At 43.9% G+C, this 12,473-nt stretch overlaps 1 long non-coding RNA gene across 2 annotated transcripts; it reads right to left on the reverse strand.

Moving 5' to 3' along the window:
* Positions 1–2,335: 2,335 nt before the first annotated feature.
* LOC134442653 (uncharacterized) lies at positions 2,336–11,684 on the reverse strand. Of its 2 annotated transcripts, XR_010033424.1 has the most exons (9): positions 11,531–11,684; positions 5,056–5,166; positions 4,882–4,956; positions 4,497–4,614; positions 4,295–4,380; positions 3,891–3,982; positions 3,492–3,609; positions 3,299–3,381; positions 2,336–2,823 (listed from the first exon to the last, which is right to left on the reverse strand). It is a non-coding gene; the product is annotated as an uncharacterized LOC134442653 (long non-coding RNA). The 2 variants fall into 2 exon arrangements; XR_010033423.1 differs by lacking the exon at positions 11,531–11,684 and having other exon boundaries at positions 5,056–5,600.
* Between the last annotated feature and the right edge of the window lie 789 nt (positions 11,685–12,473).

Here is a 12,473-nt window from a genome sequence, read left to right on the forward strand (position 1 = left end):
GAAGCGCTTTGCTTGTAGGCTGAGAGATGGAGGGAAGATGAGCTCAATATTTTCAGTTGGATGACTACAAACTTGATAATGGCCTCCCCTTGGAATGGAAACAATGATATTTTTTGTGTGTCTTAGTATTCTGTATATAATATTCTGCGTACAGCCGTTGTGTTCTCTCCCTTTGTTCTGCCTGGTTCTCCCATGGTGTCCCCATTTCCATTGCCTTTAAATATTGTGCTCTCAATCAAACGGGCGCTCTGGCCCCTATTAGCTGACCCTTCCATTGCATCACAATGCATTATTTACAAGAACAGTATGGTGTGGAGGCTGCTTGAAACAGCACATTCGTTCTCTAACCAAAATGCGCAGAATCGTTACAAGAGATGAAACAAATGGACGTAATTAAGAGCCAATACAGTGAGCCAGATAGCGACCCATCTGACATTCAGGACTTAATTAAGTCCCAGAAGATCCTTGCTCCGTCTCTCTGCTGGGTTAAGCACACACTTAAGCAGAGGACAACCAAGACCGGGAAACATCTTACATTTCACTTTGTTCTGTAAGCCATGTTCAGTTTGCAAACATTTGTTACCACAGTAAGCCTATACACTATATCTACTGCACTATATGGCTGCACACTGTTTACGGATATTCATATAGGTATTTTCCACGCATCCTCATACACTCTTAAAAAGCCTGGGTCAAAAACAACCCAAATTGGGTTATTTTCTGACCCAGGCCCTGGTTCAGTATTGGGCCTACCCTTTGGCTGGGTTAAAATATTTTAACCCTCACATTGGGTCATTCCCCTAAACCAACTAAATGGGTCATTCTGACCCAATTTGTGTGTTAAAAGAACCCATTAAATGGGTCAGACCTGCTACCACATTATTGGGTCATATTGACTTCTTTGTTGGGTTCATACTTTAACCCAATATTGGGTATTTAAATTGCAAGGGGATTTACAAAAAAACAATTATGACTTAACATTATTACATTAGGGTGAAATATACCAGAATTGTTGACCAATGCATTAATTAAGATCAACTTAAAAAAACAAAATACAAGAATGCATAATATTTCAGATCTTTTTTTTTTATTGCTGAACAATGAAGATAATTAACAATACATTTCATAAAAGTATACTATAAAGATGCAAATCACAGCAGTGTAGCATTAACACATGATAGCATTGGAGCAATAAAACCTTAATTGAATTTACATGCATCTTTGTAGCCTCTTTGCAAAGACGGGTTATCAGCAAGACTGATCACTCATGACTGAAAAGACTCAAGTACATCATAGCAACATTGCTATGACATTACCAAGAGCCTTAAGTAACAGGTTAAAACTCAGTCATTACAATATTGGTGACAGTATAGTTCAAACATAGGCTCTGCTAAACGGGATTAAAGGAAATGGTTCAGTTTTACCAATGCACCATTTGATTTCAGTGACACTGTACAATTGAAGAGTTCAGATGCGAAACCCCCTAGCTCCATTTCTGAAGACCTGCACTTATATATTTTTAGACAACACTGTTGTTGGGTTGGTTTACATTTATGTACTTGATAATACAAATAAATAGTTATATTACATAAATAAAATAAAAATATATGCAATTTTGATAGCTTTATATTAAATAAAAATGAATTAAGATTATTTTCTGAAATGGCACTTAGGGGGTTTTGCATCTGAACTCTTCAATTATAGAATTTCAAAAAAATAGTTTCACCTTACCTTTTGTATAGCACACTGTAAAACAGCACATGAAAATGTTTAACCCCTTTGCAAAGAGCCCATGTGCTTTGCACAGAGAATATGTTGCTTTTTAGCTATGAGTAAACAGGCCCGCCAGCAGGTCCATCTGCACAAACAGGCTTCTCACCGTACTTTTGGTTAAAGGGACAGTTTGGTCAATTTCAACATGCAGTTGTATTGCTCACGCTACCCTTGACTTGTCAGTACCTGGTGATGCCACATTTTTCGGCTCAGCCCTTTCCGAGATATGAGCAATTCTAATGGGGGCAGCGTTTGTTTACATTTTTAAAAAATGAAACATAGGCCAACTCCAAATATTTTCCCAAAAGGTACTGCTGTTTGCTAGTTGTCTGCTGATGTTTTATAACCCTTTGGATGTTTTTGGGAATAAATAAAAATGTTTTTTTGAAATGTAAACAAAGAGCTGCCCCCATTACAATGACCAGGATCTCGGAAACGGCTGAAGAAGAAGAAAAAAAAATCTCAGGCACTGACAAGTCCAGGGTAGAGTGAGCATTACAACTGCATGTTGAAATTGACCAAACTGTCCCTTTAATTACAAAATTTACAGTGCATCCATAACTGCGCTAACAGAGTGGAGTGAACTTTTTGTCCCCAGGTTGAAATTCGTCTTGGGCTCCACAGTCACTACATTCCATACAGTACTTACATAACCAGCATATAACAGAACATAAATAAAAAAGAACATCGGAAAAACCTAGAAAACATTACAATAAAAAACATCAAAGTGTGCACTGCATGTCAATGGCATGTCCATCCGTCATTAACAGACAAGGTATTCCCTGATGGGAGGTTATCCGAATAATACATTTCAAACACAGCATGTATTCAGTCCAAAAGAACTGACAGGGATGTCGCAACACTTAGATTGACAGTTTGTACAGGACCTTGTCTCGTGATCTGGCTTGAATGACATCACTACCCTTTCAAGGACTTAAAGTAGCTGGCTTGTAGATACTCAAGGTTCACGTAGTACATGATCTCCCAAAAGCATGGTGAAGCTGCAGGTTGCATATCCCTCATGGCGGTTCTTGGCATCTCACCATAAGTCTTGAAAAAGCAAAACAAAAGAAAAGTGTTAATGATTAAGACATGGCTCTTCCATCTCAGTCATCAAAAATATGGTTTAGGGAAATTATATATATATATATATATATATATATATATATATATATATATATATATATAAATGTTATTTCTGACTTGACTGCATGTGCATTTTGGGTGCTACACGCTATGTCTGTTTTATATGTAAACAGATCATGCACTCATTAGAATGAGATGACGGACAGGGCTGGAAAAAAGAGGCTGTTGGGTCCTGACAAGCCAGTGGTAGTGAGAACAATATAATTAGATGTTGAAACTAGTAGGGATTTTCCTTTAAGGTTGTGTGTGTTTATCTGTGTTTGGTGTAGAGTGGAGTGTGCACGTGCATGTTTTGTATGTGTGTGTGTGTGTGTGTGTGTGTGTGTGTGCGTGTGCGTGCACGCATGGGCTGTTATGCATGACATAAAAAAGATCTTACTTCCTACATCCTGATGTTTGAGGATTCCTAGGATAAGTAGTGTCGCAGACCCAGCAGAGAAGACGTCCTCTTTCATTTGTGTCCTACAGCAGAAAAAGAATGAATAACTATGAGTAATAGTAATTGGGATTTTACTGTGAAATATATAGTACAACTGGCACCCATGTTTACAATTATTGGATCATACACTCACATTTCAGTGCTGGGTTCTTCCCTCGATGCAGACACAGCTTCATACACATTAAGTGGTTTTGGTGCCAGGTCATCACGTCCATCGAGGAACGACTCCGTGCCTACCGGAATGACTGTGCCTACCAGTGCACAAAGAGGAAGACAAAAAGAAAGACAACAAGTTTGAGAGTTTGGCAGACAAATAGACAGAACATACAGTAAAACGTTGCAAAATTGTCTGAAGTGACACCAGACAGTAGGCATTCCATACACATTCACAGAATCAAAGAACAATATCAGGCCAGCTCTCATTGTGTGTGTGTGTGTGTGTGTGTGTGTGTGTGTGTGTGTGTGTGTGTGTGTGTGTGTGTGTGTGTGTGCATTAACGCCTGCTGTTGTGCATTGATATAAAAAAACTTACTTCACACATGCCGATGATATCCAAGAGCTTCTTGAATAAGTAGTGTGACCGCCGACTCAGCTGAGCAGCATTCTTCTCCTTTTACTTGTGTCCTACAGCCAAAAAATAAGCAGTTATTGTGATTTCATGGTTAAAGTAATAGGCCTACAATACAGTTGACATACACATTTATCCTGAACTGCGTTGTTGGGTCCTGACAAGCCAGTGGTAGTGAGAACAATATAATTGGATGTTGAAACTAGTAGGGATTTTCCTTTAAGGTTGTGTGTGTTTATTTGTGTGTGGTGTAGAGTGGGGTGTGCATGCGCATGTTTTGTACGTGTGTGTATGAGCATATGTGTGGCGTGTGTGTGTGTGCGCGCGTGCACGCATGGGCTGTTATGCATGACATATAAAGATCTTACTTCCTACATCCTGATGTTTGAGGACTCCTCGGATAAGTAGTGTCGCAGACCCAGCAGAGCAGAAGTACTCTTCTTTCATTTGTGTCCTACAGCAGAAAAAGAATGAATAACTATGAGTATTGTAATAGTAATTGGGATTTTACTGTGAAATATATAGTACAACTGGCACCCATGTTTACAATAACTGGATCATACACTCAACATTTCAGTGCTGGGTTCTTCCCTCGATGCAGACAGCTTCATACACATTAAGCGGTTTTGGTGCCAGGTCATCACGTCCATCGAGGAACGACTCTGTGCCTACCGGAATGACTCTGTGCCTACCGGTGCCCAAAGAGGAAGACAAAAAGAAAGACAACAAGTTTGAGAGTTTGGCAGACAAATAGACAGAACATACAGTAAACCGTTGCAAAATTGTCTGAAGTGACACCAGACAGTACTGTAGGCATTCCATACAAATTCACAGAATCAAAGAACAATATCAGGCCAGCTCTCATTGTGTGTGTCTGTGTGTGTGTGTGTGTGTGTGTGTGCGTGCGTGCACGCGCATTAACGCCTGCTGTTGTGCATTGATTTAAAAAACTTACTTCATACATGTGCTGATGATATCCAAGAGCTTCGCCAACCCAGCTGAGCAGCATTCTTCTCCTTTTACTTGTGTCCTACAGCCAAAAAATAAGCAGTTATTGTGATTTTATTGTTAAAGTAATAGGCCTACAATACAGTTGACATACACATTTGTCCTGAACTCAGTCACTTACATCTCTCAGACAATCCAAATCGGTTTTCATCGGTTTACTTCTTCAGTGACTTAGTTCCAGCTTCTTACACATCCAGCTGTCTTGGTAACAGGTCAGAGGAAAGACGTCCATCTTATCCAGAGCATAAGAGATTTAAAAAAAAAAAAAACAGACAAAACGTTACAGAGCTTTGCAGACACACCTTCAAAACATACAGGCAACCTAAATATATGAAAGGCTTTTGTCTCACTACTGTAGTGCACACAACAACTTTACATATTTCATTTACATTAACAAAAATATAAACCAACCAGTCTTCGGAAATACTGCACATACTACAGAGTACAATATCACACAGTCACACTAGAACTAAACGGTCTCTGGGACAACACACGCACGATTTGCGGCTGATATCAGCTATCATGCATAGCTTGTTGAAGTAGCTGTTGCCTTATTGCCTATAGAGCTCTCTAGCCACAACTTTCTTTAAACCAGGAAACTTCCCTGTAGCGTCAACAAAGCAACAAATCCCTGCTCGTGAAAGAGAGAAATTGGCTAACTATAACCCTTCGCATTGAAGCATTATGATTTTGGAACACAACGACAGGTGAATGTAAACAGTTCCCCACGCAGCAGCTTCATCCGCATACGGTAATCAAAAATTATGTAGCCTAGTACACAAGCTACGACGCTAACCAAACAAGCAAAGCACATACGAGCCGAGATAAGAAACGTCAGTTAACACAAACAATAAACCATTGTCGCGACAACATTTTCTTGCGCAAGCAAGCTGACCAAGCACATGATGCGACTTACCACACCTAACATGCCGGTATTATGCGCGAGCTCTCCCTCTGCCTTTATCAGAGTTCGGACTCGCAGTGAGCTCAGAATATCGCAGGCGAAGTCACACAAGCACTTGCACCATTGACAGTAACTTGCACCTGTTATGTTTACACTTTTAAGTAAAACATTTATCAGGATTAAACCTTAACTGAATTGAATCAACCGGAGACCGTTTTGATGCATGTCGTTCCTTTTCTTCATAACGCATAACTCGTAACTGAACATTCCACATCCGGTGTCGCATGAATAATATCCCGGGGTGCGTCAATTAATACAGTGTCAACATTCCTGTATACCCAGTATATGACATCCCCCTTTTACTTGAATCAGAACTCAAGGTAACCTGACATTTAAACCAGTAGTTTAACTTTCACATTGCAAATCATGTTAACAAGTAAACCTTATCATAAAATGATTTAAAATCAAAAATAAATTCTCTGAGCATTTTTCTTTTAAATCTCATGAACCATAACATCTCATTAGTCATTCTCTCAGATGTTTTCATTAACCATTGCATTTGCATTTCACTTAGCATTGTATTATTTTTCTTCTTTAACCGGTTTCTCACCAAGTGTTCATTTCAACTTAACAGTTTAACAAGAACAGTCCTTTTAATTTTCTTCACTCCAGTAGCCTTGACCTGCAAAGGAATTTGTTCATTATAAAGTCCCAGTTCACTATAATGTCCAAACCTGTAAAGAAATGAGTTCATTACAATGTCCCGGTTCATTACAATGTCCAAACCTGTAAAGCAATCAGGTTATTACAAAGTCCTTTAATCTCTCTGGAGGTTTCCGCTGCCTCTGAGGCCTAGAGGCAGGTGTCGCTGGTGTGTCTGGCACCGCTGGCACAGCTGGGCAGTCACGAGAATTCATGACCAGCTGTTGCCCGGGGTCAGCTGTTGCGCTGGCCTCCTCTCGTTCCCCGGCCTGGGGCTGGTTGTACTTTTTCACCCATGTAGTGTTACGGCTGTACTGAGCTCCCTCAGGTGACTCGACAGTCACTTGGTTGCCGTGTTTGTGGACCACCGTGTGTGGTGTTTTGTTGAAGTTTGTGCTGAACTTGTCCACCTTTTCTTGTTTTAGCAGCACCTTGTCTCCCACCGCCACCTCGGAGTATTCTGCGTTCCTCCTGTCATCGGCGTAGAGTTTGTGCTGTTGTTTTTGTTCTGCATCTCGGTCTCGCACTTCAAAGTCTATGAATGTTGGATGCAGCTCAGGCAGTTTCCCCCTCATTTTCCTGTTGAACAGCAGCTCGGCGGGGCTTTTGCCTGTAGTGCTGTGCGCAATTGACCGATACACAGTGACATATCGTCTGAGTTCTTTCTGCCAGTCCAGCCCGGCAGATTGCGCAATTCGGATTCTTTTCATGAGCGAGCTGTTTTGCCGCTCGACTTCGCCGTTTGCTTGGGCCCATTTTGGTGTTGTTTTGAGATGCTCAATCCCCTTCTCTGCACAGTAATCACGGAACTCGTCTGATTTAAATTGTGGCCCGTGGTCAGATTTCAGAGTCAATGGAAGTCCATGTCTACTGAACATGTTCTCGAGGCTGTCAATGATTTTGTCAGTAGTAGTGGAGGTGAGCACTTCATATTCATAATAGCGACTGTAATAGTCCACTGTGACTAGGATTGAGTGTTTGGATGGTAGTGGCCCAAGTAAGTCCACAGCTAGAGCCTGCCATGGCCCATCGGGAAGCACTGTTGGTCTGAGTGGTTCGGGTTTGTCAGGGCGTGCTGTGATCTGACACCCGTGGCATTCTTTGCAGTGCTTTTCTGCGGCTTTAGCCATGCCTGGCCACCACACTTCGCTCCTGAGGTGTTGTTTTGTGCCCACAATGCCCAAATGTCCCTCGTGCGCGAGCGTAAGCGCTCTTGCCCGTAGTGCCCTGGGCAGCACGATGCGTGTGCCCCTCAGAACTATGTAGCCTATCACACACAATTCAGCTGCGGCAGATGCATAAGGCATACATTTTTGAAAGTGTCCAGTTTTTAAGGCATTTCTCACCTCTATCAGCTCCTGATCAGTCCTTGAGGCTTCCTCCACCTCTCTCGTTGTCAGTGCCAGGGGGGTGGCGTTCACCGCAACGAACCGCACATATTCCTCTGCTTCGTGTGCGTGTTTTCCTCGAAGAGCGGTTTCCCCCATCAGCCTTGACAGGGAGTCAGCGATGTTGTGCTTGCCGGCCACATGCACTACTTTGAAGTTGTATGGTTGTAGCCGCAACACCCATCTCTCCACCCGGGCACTGGGTTTCGAGCGAGGGCCGTAGATCGCCTCGAGTGGTTTATGGTCAGTCACAAGATCAAACTGGCGCCCATACACATACGGGTGCAACCGTTCACAAGCCCACACGAGAGCTAAGGCCTCTCTCTCTGTCTGAGAGTACCTTTTCTCACAGTCACTCAGGCTACGGCTGACATAGCAGATTGGCACCATCTCACCTTGCTGACGCTGCACGAGCACAGCGCCGAGTCCGACTGGGCTCGCATCCGCGATGACTCGGGTAGGTGCGTCCTTGTCGAAGTAGGCCAGTGTGCCTGCTTTTGCCAGTGCCGCCTTCAGCTCGCTGAATGACTTTCGCTGCTCCTCGCCGAACACAAACGTGGTGTCCTTACGGATCAGCCGTCGTAGAGGTTCTGCCACCGTCGCGAAGTCTGGGATGAATCTGCTGCTGTAGCTCACCAGACCCAGGAAGCTCCTCACCTCCGATGCATTTTCCGGTTCTCGGGCCTCAGCTATCGCTCTGACCCTCTCCGTCGTAGGTCCGATGCCCTTGTCGGTCAGCAGCACTCCCATGAAGACAAGGCGATCCATGCTGAACTCGCATTTGTCAGCATTCAGGGTAAGTCCACATTGTTGCAGCCGTTTCATAACAGCATGCAGACGCTGGTTGTGTGTCTCTGGGTCTGCGGCGTGCACTATGATGTCGTCCGAGATGTTGTCGACACCCTCGATCCCAGCAAGTGCAGAGGCGATTTCATGCTGGTACTGCTCGCTGGCCGAAGACACGCCGAAGAGCAGCCGCTTGTATCTGTAGATCCCGTTGTGTGTGGCGAATGTTGTGATTTGGCGTGAAGCTGGGGTCAGTTCTAACTGGTGGTAGCCCCACTTTAAGTCCAATTTGCTGAAGATTTTGGACCCGTTCATGCTCTGTAGCACTTCATCCACCGTTGGTATGGGGTACCGTTCCCGCACGATCGCTTGGTTGGCCCTGCGCATGTCTAAGCACAGCCTTATCTCAGTTTTTGTTTTAGGCACCACCACCACTGGGTTGACCCATGGGGTCGGTCCGTTAACTTCCTCTATAATGTCCATGTCTAACAGTTCTTTGATTTTTCTCTCCAGAGGCCCCCTCAGATTGAACGGAATGCGCCGTAAGGGCTGCGCAACTGGCTGCGCGTCGGGGTTTACGTAGAGACTGACCTGCTTGGTGTTCAGCTTCCCTACGCCCTGGAAGACATCGGGGTACTGTGACCTCATGGACTGTTTCAGGTCCTGCACTGCGGCTATGTCTGTGCCAATTCGTAGGACTCCTAATTTCGTGGCAGTATCCCTGCCCAACAGAGACTCGCCATGTCCCTGTATGACTATGAATTCAGCTTGCTCGCTTGCGTTTCCGATAGTCACCTCGCATTTAAATGCACCCTTCACCGGCAGCGGTTGGGTAGAGGAGTATGCATACAGCTTCTTTTCTGCCCCTGCTACATACGACTGGCATTGGATGTTCTGCTTTTTTAATTCCTCCCATGTGCCCTCGTCCACTATGTTGCAGGTAGCACCAGAGTCAATTAGCACGTTTAGCTGCACTCCCCCCAAGCACACATTCAAACTGTTCTGCGCTGCGCTGCTCTTGACTATGAAGGCGTAATCAGCCGCTTCGGCTGTGACATTGTTGACTGACTGTTTCTTGGTCTTACACACTTTGGAAAAGTGATCCTTGCCGCCACATTTATGGCATGTTTTTCCCCTAGCGGGACAGCTAGAGTCCTTGCCAAAGTGACCAGAATTTCCGCATCTAAAACAACGTTGTTCCGACTTACGTGGCGTCTGTTGTTTATGCTTGAATTTAGCATTCCCGCCTTTTGGCCCGATGCGGTTGACTGTGTCCGCCTTGGACGGTGCAGCAGCTCCATCTTGTGGCAGAGACATTTGTTGCTCCACTCGCTCACACAGCTCACACACCTCGATAGCCCGGTCCAGATCGAGATCGTGTCCCTCTTCCAGTAGCTTTCGACGTACGTAGCTTGAAGAGCATCTCGCCATCACCGCGTCCCGAATCTGGTTCTCCATGTCGACTCCGAAGGCGCAGTCTCTCGCCGCTTGACGTAGTCTGGTGATGAACTGCTGAGTCGTCTCCCCTTGTTTCTGGGTGACAGTGTGGAATTCTTGCCGCGCAAACGTGACGTTCACACGAGGCACGAAATAGTTGTTCAGGGCTGCCACTGCTAGATCATACTCCGCCGGTCCCCCTCTATTTGCTAGAGTTAGGAAAATGTCCTGGACATCTTGTCCGGCATGGTGCAAAAGTAGAGCCCTTCTCCTCTGTAAAGTTGCTGGAGGAGTGTTTGGTTCCACAATAAGTCCCTTTCCATCCGCGAAAAGTTCAAATGAGGTTAGCCACCTCGTCCAACGCCTGCCTAGCGTGGCAGGGTCAGTGAAGCACTCGAACGGTGGAATTTTTCCGTTATCCATCGTCCGTCGAATATCTTCATCCAAATTTAATTTACTCACGCGTCGTCGTCACTATACTCGTCGCCAATGTTATGTTTACACTTTTAAGTAAAACATTTATCAGGATTAAACCTTAACTGAATTGAATCAACCGGAGACCGTTTTGATGCATGTCGTTCCTTTTCTTCATAACGCATAACTCGTAACTGAACATTCCACATCCGGTGTCGCATGAATAATATCCCGGGGTGCGTCAATTAATACAGTGTCAACATTCCTGTATACCCAGTATATGACAGCACCCACAAAACTAGTTCTAGGTGATACAAAAAAAGAAGAAAGTTCATCGACTTCCCTGATGTAGAATTAACATGACACTTGTGGTAACCGAAGACAGTCTTCAGATGCCAGCTTGCCCCCCGAACGAAAATGCTGTCGTTATTGCATTAGGTTGAGCTAGATATAATTTGTCAGATTTGTGTCAGTTTAGCGTCCTGCATTAGGTATCGCCTGTGTAGTGGACACACAATCTACCTAAAAAGTATCCGCCCAACCTGACAGCCAACCATCCGTTATGAGCTATATTAAGCGAAATAACAACCAAATGAATGCCAGAAGGGCTAACATTATGACTTACGGTAGCTAACTAACCACCGTTGACAGAACATGGACGAAGGCTGGAGGAACATGTAACTTTCCAATGAAATGTAGCCTACATTTGTAAAATTCATTAAAGCAAGCATCTATATTCCCAAATCCACCACAGGGCAGCAAACCGCTGCAGTTATGACCTAGTGCTTATTCATTTGCTCCCCTTAAAAGACTAGTTAATACCGTTTCCACCTATTACTCGAAATGTGTAACTTTCTATGAAATGTGCCTTTGCTTTCCACAAACAGGAACTCACGGCTGACGCACATTTACACAGCGAAAAGCAATATATGGCAAGTTTATATACATAAAAGGCGCACACTTACCGAAACAATGCTTTCATAAGCCATCCGATGTCCTCTCTTCTGGACGTTGGTAGCCCGGTAGCCGTTTTGGCAATGGCGACCGGTAAAATTCAAAATTCAAATATCGTTGACAAGATAACTTAGATTACAGGGTTGAAATGACCCAGGGCCTGGGTGCTGATGTGGGTTTGGTCAATAACCCAGGTAATTGGTCAGAAAAATAACCCAATATGGGTTATATTTAACCCATTTTTATAGAAAAGCAATTGACCCAGGGGTTTAGTCAAAGTAATAACCCAGCTCTTTTTAGAGTGTATGCAAAAAGCATTCTTGATGCAACATGGTTCTGTATATTATGTTAACATGTAGCCCGGGCCTGGGTTCATTTGTCACATTGTGTGCACACTGAGACTGGAGTGCCTGGAAACAGGTATGACAGAAAGAGATTTGTGGAAGGCTGCTTCTGAATCACAGGCTGAATCAATGTGTTTGTTTCACCTTTGCTTTGTTTGTGTGTAAGGTGCAGTATTTTGGTTGTAGTGGTGGATGCCAGCATGTTTTTACCACTGTGCACTGCAAACACATTGCACACTTTTCAACAGCATAATATAATATGGAAAACATGAATTTGCTGAAGTGGCAGTAGGCCTAGTAGGCTGTAAATATGGAGGAGAGCACAAATTATGACCATGTGTAATGATAGCCTGCCATGAAAAAAAATAAAATCTTCAGTCTGCTCACCCAAGGATATTAGACTTTGTTGGCACAACATTTTGCTAGCACTGCAAACTACCCCACTTGCTATTCCAGAATCATTAAGATGTCCTGGCAGATAGGGTAAGCATCCTCCACGTTTTTAAGTACATTTTATTTTACAGAGTGCAGTGACAGATCTAGCTTGCAGCTGGTATGACAATACCTCAGGAAATACAAAATGTTTGTATGACATACACCTTTCAGAGCA

This window comes from Engraulis encrasicolus, unplaced genomic scaffold (assembly GCF_034702125.1).
Source record: "Engraulis encrasicolus isolate BLACKSEA-1 unplaced genomic scaffold, IST_EnEncr_1.0 scaffold_197_np1212, whole genome shotgun sequence".
Taxonomy (NCBI): Eukaryota; Metazoa; Chordata; class Actinopteri; order Clupeiformes; family Engraulidae; genus Engraulis; species Engraulis encrasicolus.